At 43.2% G+C, this 11,427-nt stretch overlaps 1 pseudogene across 1 annotated transcript; it reads left to right on the top strand.

The window, feature by feature from the left end:
• The first annotated feature begins 266 nt into the window (after positions 1-266).
• LOC309809603 (large ribosomal subunit protein eL38-like) lies at positions 267-492 on the top strand (annotated as a pseudogene). The gene has a single exon. The product of its transcript is annotated as a large ribosomal subunit protein eL38-like (transcript).
• The last annotated feature ends 10,935 nt before the right edge of the window (positions 493-11,427 follow it).

Here is an 11,427-nt window from a genome sequence, read left to right on the forward strand (position 1 = left end):
CCCCCGGTCCTCTCCCTTGTTCAGTGTTTGCAAACTGTGTTCTGTGAACCATTAACTCCAAGATATGCAATTCCCATTAACACATTAAATATGTTTAATGCCTTGCAGAAAAAGTAATTCCTTGAAATGTATTCAACCCAGGATTTCCACACTTTTTTTTTTTTTTTGACCATAAACAGTGGTTAAAAATACAAAACAAAACAAAATTCAGCAGTTCAGCTTCTTGCCGCTCGCTGTTCTGGCCACGCTCTCCGATCCGCGTCATCATGCCTCGCAAAACAAGAAATCAAGGACTTTCTGCTTACAGCCAGGCAAAAGGACGCCAAGGGACGCCAAGAAAAATAAGGATAATGTGAAGTTTAAAGTTCGATGCAGCAGATACCTTTACACCTTGGTCATCACAGACAAAAAGAAGGCAGAGAAGCTGAAGCAGCCCCTGCCCCCAGGTTTGCCAGTGAAGGAGCTGAAATGAACCAGGCACGCTGATTTGAACTGTATTAACGTTTTAAAAATTAAAAAAATACATTAAAAAGTCATCATTTCAAGCAACTAGTGTTCTGGGGAATCCTGTTTGGGAAGTGCTACCCTGATTTTCAATTCAAATATTATTACTATGGAACTGGGTGGCTCTGGGAGCCCACTCCATTCTTTCCAGCAAGACTTCCTGACATAAATCTTGCTGCTTTGCCCCTTAATAGAAAACAGAGGAGGCTCACCCCACCCATTTTAGCCAGAGATAGCTAAAATGAAGAAAAAATAGAACTTTGATTGAAGGATGCATCCAAGTCAGAGGACTTTTAGAAGCAAAGTTATAGCTTGGAGAGTTTCTCTGGACTTTGTTACTTTACACCTCAATGCTTTATCATTTTGAGGGCGATTTCTCCACTATGTCTTGGGTAGATGCCACTCTTTGTCTTGTTGATGTCCAAAGTTGGAGTGCCTGAAATGAACGCTGTGACTGATACAAACCTAGGCAGCAAGAGCAAGTTGTGTCAGAGGAAGGAGAAGGAATATCTATCTAACCCTATAAATTCAGGCACAGAGATCTCCCTGTTCCTTAAAGTTGCCTGGAAGTAGGGACTCCCTAACTCCCTTCCTATTAACAAGGCCGCAAGGGGTCATCTCCAAGGCCAGTTAGCTGCACAGAAAGCCTTCAGAGCCACGAACACAGTGGTGCATCTGGTGGGGGCCTAAGTCCTGTTCTCTGTGTCAGATAATTCCCCACAGGGGTGCCACCCAGTGACCTGAGGTCCTCTGCAGGAATTGGCATACCACTTGGGATTTCATCACACACACCGAAACCTTAACCCTACTGGTACACAACTTCATTCCTCCCGATCAAAAGTGGCCAAGCCTTGTAACCTCTGACATAGTGAGAATTTTGTTGTTGTTATTTTATGTTTGTTTTTTTTGGGGGGTGGGTAGGTATAATTTCACTACATAATGATTCAAACTTTCTTCTTATACATGTGCAATATTTATTTCACCCAATTTTATGTTTCTCAAATACTAATCTCTTAAAACACTGACTTTATCTCCATGTTCCCACTTTTGAAACTGAGCAGGGAAACTCCCTAATGCTAAGCATTAGCAGATAAACTCTTACATCCAGAGGGAATCGAAGATATTTTTAAGACCAGCTGGAAACCATTTCATAAATGTGTGGGAAGTGTTTCTTTTTATAATCTATATTTCACTTTAGAGCTATGTGACTGATAGTGGCAAGAAGTGTGTGGTTTAAGACGCAGTAAGTGGACAAGAAAATACTGTGACCAGAGGAAAAAAATATGTTATATTAGAGAAAACACCAAAGGCATAAGTAATATACTGAGAGGGTCACTCAATGTGAGCATCCAAGTCACTCAGAGTTATTAAAATCATTCATTATTTATGGACCCTTTTTTTTTTTTTTTTGCAGTATGCGGGCCTCTCATTGCTGTGGCCTCTCCCGTTGCGGAGCACAGGCTCTGGATGCGCAGGCCCAGCGGCCATGGCCCACGGGCCCAGCCGCTCCGCGGCATGCGGGATCCTCCCTGACCAGGGCACAAACCCAGGTCCCCTGCATCGGCAGGCGGCCTCTCAACCACTGCGCCACCAGGGAAGCCCCATATGGACCCATTTTTACAAACCATTGTTCTGCCTTTCTCCCACCTGTGTTCTGAATGAATGATGCTGTCCCTCTTGTGCTGCTCTGGTTAATTCAGAACTTCAGTAATTTTCCTAACGGAAAAAAAAATCAAACTCATAAAACATGTGCTCTGACTACCTGGCAGAGGGCCTGAGACCATACAGGATGTGATATAACACATTTATTTGATTGCTATCTTTTTCAGCACACATTGGAACTCTCCAGAATTGGTTTTGCCTCCATTCCAAACCCTGCTGGCACAGCTCTTTCCTAGGTCCTCTGAGGGAGTAAAAGTATCCACCACTGGAGTCTTACCCAAGGAAACAGATGATACAAGTGAATAGATCCAAATGGAAACAGTCTAACATGAATGTCATGTGAAAATTCACCTTGATGCAAAGGGAGCCTCTGAGAACAGTCCCAGGTAAATCATGCCTGAAGCCACCAAACAGAAAGGCTCAAAGACTCAAAATTGAATATGCTGATATCGCGTGTTTTAGTAAACCAATTAAAATACACCATTAGAAGCCAAGGGAAAGAGATGGGGTAAGTGAATACACTTAGAGAAAGGTGCAAGTTAATGGAAGGACCACACTCATATCTCCTCCCTCTCTCTCTCTCTCTCTCTCTCTCTCTCTCTCTCCCTCTCTCTCTCTCTTTCCAGACTTCCCCATGGATGGTGTGGTTATGAGAACCAGAGATTTGGATGCAGCAAGGGGGACCATAGACAGAAGGTGCCCTGAGCTGGTGACACACACTTACTCTCTCAGAGAAACACAGGGGCAAGTTCACATGGCTACAGCTATAGCTTCCCAATAACTGCTGAGAAGCTCTGGGGTTTATGTTCATTTCTTGGGCAGAGGACATGTGGGACCAGAATGGGTATCACCAATGGGTGGCCAACTTGGGGATGACATAGCTGTCTGCCCAGAGGTGGCATGATCATGACCTGACCTCTTCATCCCTTTCTATCTATAAGCAACATGCTTGTCTTTTCCCATAGATATTTTATTTATTCTATCTCTCTTTAACATGTTTTAAAGACTTCTAACTTACTATCTGTATGTAACACATCTTATGAATTCTGCTTGTCTCACAAGAAATTTCCTTACTCAGCATCTGTATATAACATCCTAGGAGTTCCACCTATATCTCATAAGTTGCTAGCTTACTTTCTATGCATATTCAATATTTCTTGTGAGCTTTATCCTTCCCGTTTGCTTTCTTGTCTTCGACAGCAGAATTGAACATATAGAATCAAATGTAGAGGCTATGAGCAGTACGGCAAATGGACTTTCTCTTGTGCCTTTCAACAGAACACACAGAGAACATCACAAGAGGCAGTGAAATACTAAGCATTGTCTTCAGCCTTCTCTTATATTTTACAAACTTTGATTCCTTCCAGGAGTGCATGAATAATTATTTTAAGTGTATTTTGAGTATTGGTCTTGGGGGCTTGACCTAAAACAGGGAAGACTGATTACCCTATAAAATCCCCGGAACCATGAACTGTTTCAACTCCATTTTGGGGTCATTTAGTTGAGCACATGCAAAAGACAACCCTTAAGCTAATTTCTCCTCAGAAAGTTCACTTAGAATGAATCAGCCATGTAGCTAGAAGAGAAGCCTGGGAACATCACCCCACTGAGACAAGGTATAGAATTACCAGTGTAGAAGCTGGCAAAGCGAATGCTCAAGTGATCCAAGGACTCGGCAGTCCTTGCACTGGGATGCCAGAAACAGAATCATTCCATGAGATGGAAACTCAGTCAAGGCATCTGCTGACACCTAATCTCCTGTATACGGCCATCTGTGCAAGAAGGGCAGGATAAGATACAGAAAGAAAGAAAGGCAAGGAAGACCTCTGACCTGTTTCAAAAGGGTCCCCTCAAAGCTTAGCTTTCTCCAGTATGGCACAGAGAGTGAGTCCACCCCCAGTCTCTGAAGACACGTGCACAGAGGGTCAAATCCCCACTCTTTAACCTTACGAGCTGCATGAGCTAAGCAAATTACTTAACCTCTCTGAGCCTCAGTTTCTCCATTTATAAATTGATCATTATAATTACACCCACTGTAAGGCTTATGGTGAGGATTAAATGAAATGATTTACCTAAAGGGCGTGGCACACTAGAGCCTAGCACATGCCATTCAGATGGTTGCTGCAATCATCATTATTACAATTGTTTTTGTTATTATTATTAGCAAGGCCAGCCTTAGAGTGAGAATTATATTATTTTAGGAGTAGTGCTCCCACAATACTGGATAATGCCCTATATGTCTTCAATGGAATAAAGTCTTCTATTTTAGAATTGGTGTAGGATCTTAAAATGAGACTTCCTCCTTGGAATTGTGACATGTTGATTTAAATTCACACAAAGACTTAGAAGTCTATGGCAAATTCCTTTTCTGTTGGAGGTTTTGAAAAGAATAGGATAAGAAATAGGAGATACCTGAAAAAGAAGAGAGTCAGAGTGGGAAGACTAGAAACTCATCAAGTTGCACAGGCTTTGAAATCAAACAGAATGGGGTTTGATTCCAGACTCAATCACACCAGCGTCAGTGTGACGCTTTGTAACCTCTCTGAAACCCTAAGTCCTCATGTATAAAATGGGGATAATTATGGTACCGACCTCTTCGGGGCTCTTTAAGGGTTCAAAGAGATACAGCATATAAAGTACATTGGCTGACACTTAACTTCTCATTAAGGACCGTAAGGATCGTTCCTGCACATTTACAGTGCTGCCTGGAACTGACTTGTTTTCTCACACTGGGTTCTCCCTCCTGGCTAGTGCTGGCTTTCCTACAGACCATGAACAGAAAGATCAGAGATTTTTAAGATTAGATTTCTGTGGGAAAGAAACAGCAAAGAGAAGCTGTATGTTGATGATGCAATTTAGCTAAGAAATCTAGACACTATCACCCTGCTATCACTGCCAGGAGATAGCTAAAGTCTCTCTAGCCCTGGATGAAATTCCAGACTGGACGTCTTCAGTTCATCCAGACCTGGGTGACCTTCCTAAGCCTTGGATTTCCCGGGACTGCAAAATTCACCTAAAGTCAGGCTGGTTAGCAGATAGAGCTGAGAGTTCTGCTCTGCTCTGTAGTCTGGAGTCTCCTCTGAGCCTCTGGGTCTTTCTCAAGAACCTGGGCTCTGCTGAAGCACTACAATTTCAACTGGTCCCCCAGATCCTTGGGGCCATCCCTGAGCCCCCAGGGCTGAGCCCAGGAGAGGGAGGGCAGGCAAGAGCTTTCAGTGCTCTTGCACAGCTAAGGTTTCTAGGTCTACCACTTTCTCACCACTGATGTGTTCCTGCTCAGGTCCCTGGGAGACAGGGGATGGTGCCCCACAGATCTGGGGAATTGAGGCTTTCCTAGTAGCTCAAATTTAAAAAGAGAGGATGAGCTATACAGTCTGAGAATTCCAAGATTGGAGGTAAGGAGTGAGGAATAGGTAGGAGAAGCATCTAGTCAACAAAGTTCTCTTTACAAAATAATGAAAATTATTAACAGTTTATATGGTGCTCACTGTGTGCCTGGCAGTGTTCCAAGGGCTTACTTCATTTAACCCTCACAATCATCCAACAAGTTGGTAATCTTTTCCCCATTTTACAGTTGAGAAAACAGAGAGCAGAGAGGCTGAGTAAATTGCCAAAGATTGCACAGCCATTAAGTAGTAAAGGCAGGATCCAAAGCCAGACATGCTGGCACTGGAGTCTATGTGCTTAACCATTGTGCCTAAACCATAGTGACAGCAAATGTTTATTAAGCTCTATATTCCAGGCACTGCATTAAACTCCTATTTTACATGGACCATCTTCATTTAATCTTCACAGTAACCCCATAGGATATCACTTTAATTCCCATTTCACAGATATGTAACTGAAGTTTAGAGACACTGATGATTTGCCCAAGGTCTCAGAGGTCTAGTTTGTCCAGATCTACAAAGAGGAAAGCTATGAAACCGAAAGAACCCCTTTGCCATCCCATACCACAAAGACAAAGTCTTGAGTTGTTGCTAATGAGTAGACATTAGACAGTTTTTGCCACATCTACTTCAAGACTCTTCATTTTTATTGTGTATGGATATTAGGGCTTTTTTTTTTTTAAAGTGTCTATATGAGGCTAGAGGTTTCACGTGTGCTTTGTTTTACTGGTCAGTAAAAATCTAGGCTGTTCATGCTGCATCAACCATGGTTTGTATTTGTGTTTCTTCTACCCAGTTGTAAAAGACATTAGCTAATGAGTTCTGTGCTTATGTCAGGGAGGGAAGGGACTCTATTATTCCTTAGAACAATGACAGTCCTTTCTACGTCCTCTGATCATCTGAAACCCACCCCAGCTAATGAATCTTGCATATGGTAAATGATTCTAGTTTTCTTACTGCCTAAAAATAATAAAGCAACTTCTAAATTTCCATATTTTTGATGATTTTCTTCTTTTTGCAACTCGTATTTGACTGCAGTCACTCAGTGTCCTCTCGCTTCTTCAAGCATGGTGAGTTGATGGTATTTTTGGTTTGGGGTTTGAGGCAGGGGAAGTTTGGGGAGGAAGCAATGGAGCAGTCTGTGATTTCTTCTTAAGTCATGCGCACAATTGACATTGATTCTGAAAAGAGCGAAATTAAATGTGAAGGGATCCACCAGGCCTGACTCTGAGGTAAGCCCCACCGGAAAACCTGGTTGGCAGAAGACACAGCTGCCTGAGTGATAGCAAACGGCTACTGCATCCTGAAAGTGAAAAGCCATGTTGTTGGGCGCAGGAAGGGTTTTCCTGGGGTTGTCCTACAGGAGCCAGTGAAATATGTCAGGTCATCTCTCTGCAGCAACGGAGCTTGCTTCTCTTTTGAGCTCCAAATCAGGGCTGCACCCTGGCCTCTACTCGGACCCCAGCCCTGCCCTGACAACCAGTAGGACCTAGACTCGGCTAACAGAACCCGGGCAAGCCTAGCACCTCAGCCTGCAGGAGCCCTCATTTGTGCATTCGTTAGCCCTCGGAGAGAATCAGAGATCAGGAGCCAGAAATGCCTGGAAAATCTATCTGCCCTCGGAGCACAAGGAAAACAGCAGTATCAAGGAATGGTCTCCGCATCTGCAAACTCTTGCTTCCACTTTCTCTCCTTCTCTCTGTTTTGCAGACCAGCTTTCCTGTTCTTCACTTCCTGAGTTAAGGCCTCCTTCTGTTTCTCTGTTTAAATCAAGTGAAAGGGCATTTATCTAAGGCCAGGCCCTACGGGGAGTGCAGAAGTAGATCTGACAGACCCCTACCCTCAAGGGGTATACGACTCATTGGAGAGATATGGAGAACCCCAGGGTGGTACTTAGGGGCCAATCAGGACCACCACGGGTACATTTGATGTGAGAATGAAAAGGCACCCCGTTGGCATGGAGAAAAGAGCATGGGCTGGATGTCTCCCACACACAACTCCTTGAGAAGAACACGAAATACATGTGAAACATGAGGGACAACCCTAGGAACAATAATTAAAATGTTCAGTCCAATGTAACCCATGGCAAATAGGCATAGCATAGAAACCACCTGACAGAGCCAGAAAAGGGAGTAGTAAATATTGGTTACTTTTATTTGGAAGCCTTTGTGTAGAAGGTGGGCTTCAGGCTGGTAGCGTAGGCAGGGAGAAGGTCACTATTCCCGACAGGGCAGGGCATTCCAGAAGGAGAAAAGTGGACACGCAGAGACACGGAGGTGAGAGAGAACATCAGTCCTGTACTTCTTCAAGTCCTTTCTTTCTCCCTTTTGCTCTTAAGTGCCTTCATTTAAAAGATTTCCTCAGGGGCTTCCCTGGTGGTGCAGTGGTTGAGAGTCCGCCGGCCGATGCAGGGGACACGGGTTCGTGCCCCGGTCCAGGAAGATCCCACATGCCGCAGAGTGGCTGGGCCCGTGAGCCATGGCCGCTGAGCCTGCGCGTCCGGAGCCTGTGCTCCGCAACGGGAGAGGCCACAACAGTGAGAGGCCCGCGTACAGTAAAAAAAAAAAAAAAAAAAAAATTTCCTCAGATTCCTCAGTTGCGTTAATCCATCTATTTTCAGCAGATCCCCTTAGAAAAGGATGAGCAGACACTCTGCTTACATGAGGAAGCCTGTTCTGGTTCTGTCAGAGCTGACCCACCTCATTGGTAAATAAATCACCAGTCTCCATAGTTACTAACCTCCATCATGTCATAAGCTTCAGACGCACAGTAAAAATAAAGATACTTTAGGCTGCATAAACATCAGATTTCGTGAGCCTCTGAGGTGACGTGGCGTTGGCCCTCAGCCCAGCAACTCGGTTCCCAGAGCCTGATTTTTCATGATTATTCTCTTATTCTTTCCTCTCCATGTGTAACTGGTTTTAAGGGAAATGGCTGAAGAGTAAGAGACATCAGCACCCATGTGCCCATGGTCGGTGGATAAACAGAAATGAGATTGACATAAACATATCAGTGAGTCATTTATCTGGACCAGCCTGAGTCATATTTTTTCAAATGGAATTTTCTTTTCAGACCTCTCTCAGCTCTAGTTAGCAAACTGACAGATGAAAACATAGCAGCTTGCCAGAATATTTCTTTGTTTATTTCCTTCTCAGTCCAATACAAATAAAATAACAGTTATGGAAATGAAGAAGATTGTCCAATGTCTTTGTCCATTCAGGAATTCCTTCTACAATATCCCTGAAGGACTTTTATCAAATCTCCACTGGAAGAGTATCCATGACAGAGTTCACCACGACTTTGAGGGGCCACATCTTCCACTGTTGGAAAGAAGTTCCTGGTTTTATTCTTAAAAACTTCTTTATGTTGCATTTACTGCCTTCTGTTTCAGCTGACCCATTGGTCCTAGACTTGCCTTCCAGAAGAGCACAGAATGTGGAAGTCTTAAGTTTTCTATTGCTTAAGGTAATTGAAAGAGCACTAAACACAAGTCAAGAAACCTGCCTTTGGGCTTCCCTGGTGGCGCAGTGGTTGAGAGTCCGCCTGCCGATGCAGAGGACACGGGTTCGTGCCCCGGTCTGGGAAAATCCCACATGCCGCCGAGTGGCTAAGCCCGTGAGCCATGGCCGCTGAGCCTGCGCGTCCGGAGCCTGTGCTCCACAACGAGAGAGGCCACAGCAGTGAGAGGCCCGAGTACCGAAAAGAAAAAAAAAAAAAAGAAACCTGCCTTCTAGTCCCAGAATCTCCATTCAACTGCTATTCTGTTTTGAGCAAGTGAAGTTTACCTCTTTGACCCCCGTTTTCCTCATTTACAAAATGAGAGCAATATCAGCCTCGTCTACTTCACAGGCCAATGTAAGAATCATGTTAAATGATAAAAATGAAAGAGCTATGAAGATTGTGAGGTGCCATATATAATGTAAGGGGTTGCTGTTATTCACATGCAAGCCCTCCAAATATCTGAAGACAGCTGGCATTTCCTTAGTCTTTGCTGCTGTAATAGTTTCTAGATTTCTTTCCTTGCCAAATGTCCTCATCTAGGAGCTTCCCATTTGTCACTGTGTCCTTTAAGCTTGGTGCTCAGAATAATACCCCAAAGGTCATAAAACCGGCAAAGACGAAGGGAGTGCTTCCCCCTTCCTCCTGAGATGAGCACAGCACAACCCTTCAGTGACCGCTGCCTCGATTGTATCAACGCTTCTAACAGCCTCTTTGGACTGTTGCTAAACATTAAGTTAAGGACACCTAACACCTCTGTCTTTTTCACACGAACTGCTGTCAAATCAGGTCTACCCTTTCCCAAATTCATTTAACGTTAGGGTTAACATCAATGAATAGCTTTATATTTATGCCCATAGAATTTATTTCTGTTGATTTTCATCTCATTGGTATCAGCTCATGGTCAAGGAATAGAATGCCATTCCATTATTCTCCAGCTACTTCAACTGACCTTGGTGTCTTGAATGGGGGTTTCTGCAGCACTGTGTAACCAAAAGACTTCTGAGAAGTCCCAAAATGTTCAGTAAACAAAAACACTTGGAGAAAGATCTGTGTACCACAGAAGGAAATCTCCCTAATCAAGGTCTCATAACTGGCATTCCTGTGGTGAGGAAAGATTGTTTTAATAAGATTTTACTATTAAGATGATTGATCTAGTAAAGTATTTTTAGCATTAAGAGACATTTCCGTTTCTAGAGAGCTGCAAACATAATTGCAGTTTCAAAGTTTGAAAACATTTTTCTATATTCTGAGCATTTGACATGAATTTTTTTTAATTAAAATACTTTTCCAATAAACAACATCTACGGATTCACACTATCCATCATATGAAACAGAAGTGATGAGACTTTTTCCAAAGGAGAAGCCAGTTACTGAGTCTGAAAGCAGGAGAGTCTTGAAGAGACATCAAAAATGCTACTTTATCCTTGGCCTCTTTGAAGGGAGTTAGAGGAGGCCAACCAGATGAGACAAGGTTTCCCTTACCTCCAACAGGCAAGGATTAAGTAGGAGTTCTTCGGTTGCAAGTGACACAACCCATTGTCAAGTGGCTTAAGCAAAAAAGTTAATTTATGTGGTTTATGTGGTAACTGAAACATCCAGTAGTTAGTTTCAGCAATTCCACTCCTGGGCATATGCCCAGACATGTGTGAAGATGTCAGTGACAACATTGTTCATGGAAACAGGGAGACTGAGGCAACCTGGGAGCCCTAACTAAGTCAGGTCAGTGAGTTTCAGACAGTGAGGCAATTAGAGCTTAAAAACACAGTATTGAGTTGAAAATAACAAAAAAGGAAGAAACAGTGAAGTCTATAATACAATGCCATTTATTTATATTAAAAACACAAATACACAAAACCATACCAATATATGTTCTTTGCTATGTGTGTACGTTTGAAAAATATAGAAACACATCTAAGTAGGCATCTGTAATGGAAGGAGAATGTCAGGAGGGATAGGGGATGAAGGAGAACAATAATTTTTTAAATGAGAGGCATCTTTTACAGACCAATAGTGATGTATGCCAAGAACCGTGGGGTATGATTATTGTCAATTGACAATTCTAATTGTCAGCATGTTCATGCACCTACCTTTGTGATAGGGAAGGCAAGGCCCTTTGATTAACAGCCCCACTAGTGGTGACCACCACCCATGACAGCAAGGCACCTCCAGCACGGTCCTGGAGTTCAAAGAAGTCCTAAGCAAACCAAACTCAGAGAGAACTGTACTCTGACAAAAACATGTTTATTAATCAGGCTGGACTCTGTAGAGTGCAATCAGGAAATTACTTAATTTTTCTCCCGTTCTTGTGCTTCAAACCTGCTCTGGCAGATCTTTTCCTGACCCCAGACAATAACTTGAGCAAACTATATAACTT

Source organism: Mesoplodon mirus, assembly GCF_964341445.2.
Source record: "Mesoplodon mirus genome assembly, chromosome: 8".
In the NCBI taxonomy this organism is placed as follows: Eukaryota; Metazoa; Chordata; class Mammalia; order Artiodactyla; family Ziphiidae; genus Mesoplodon; species Mesoplodon mirus.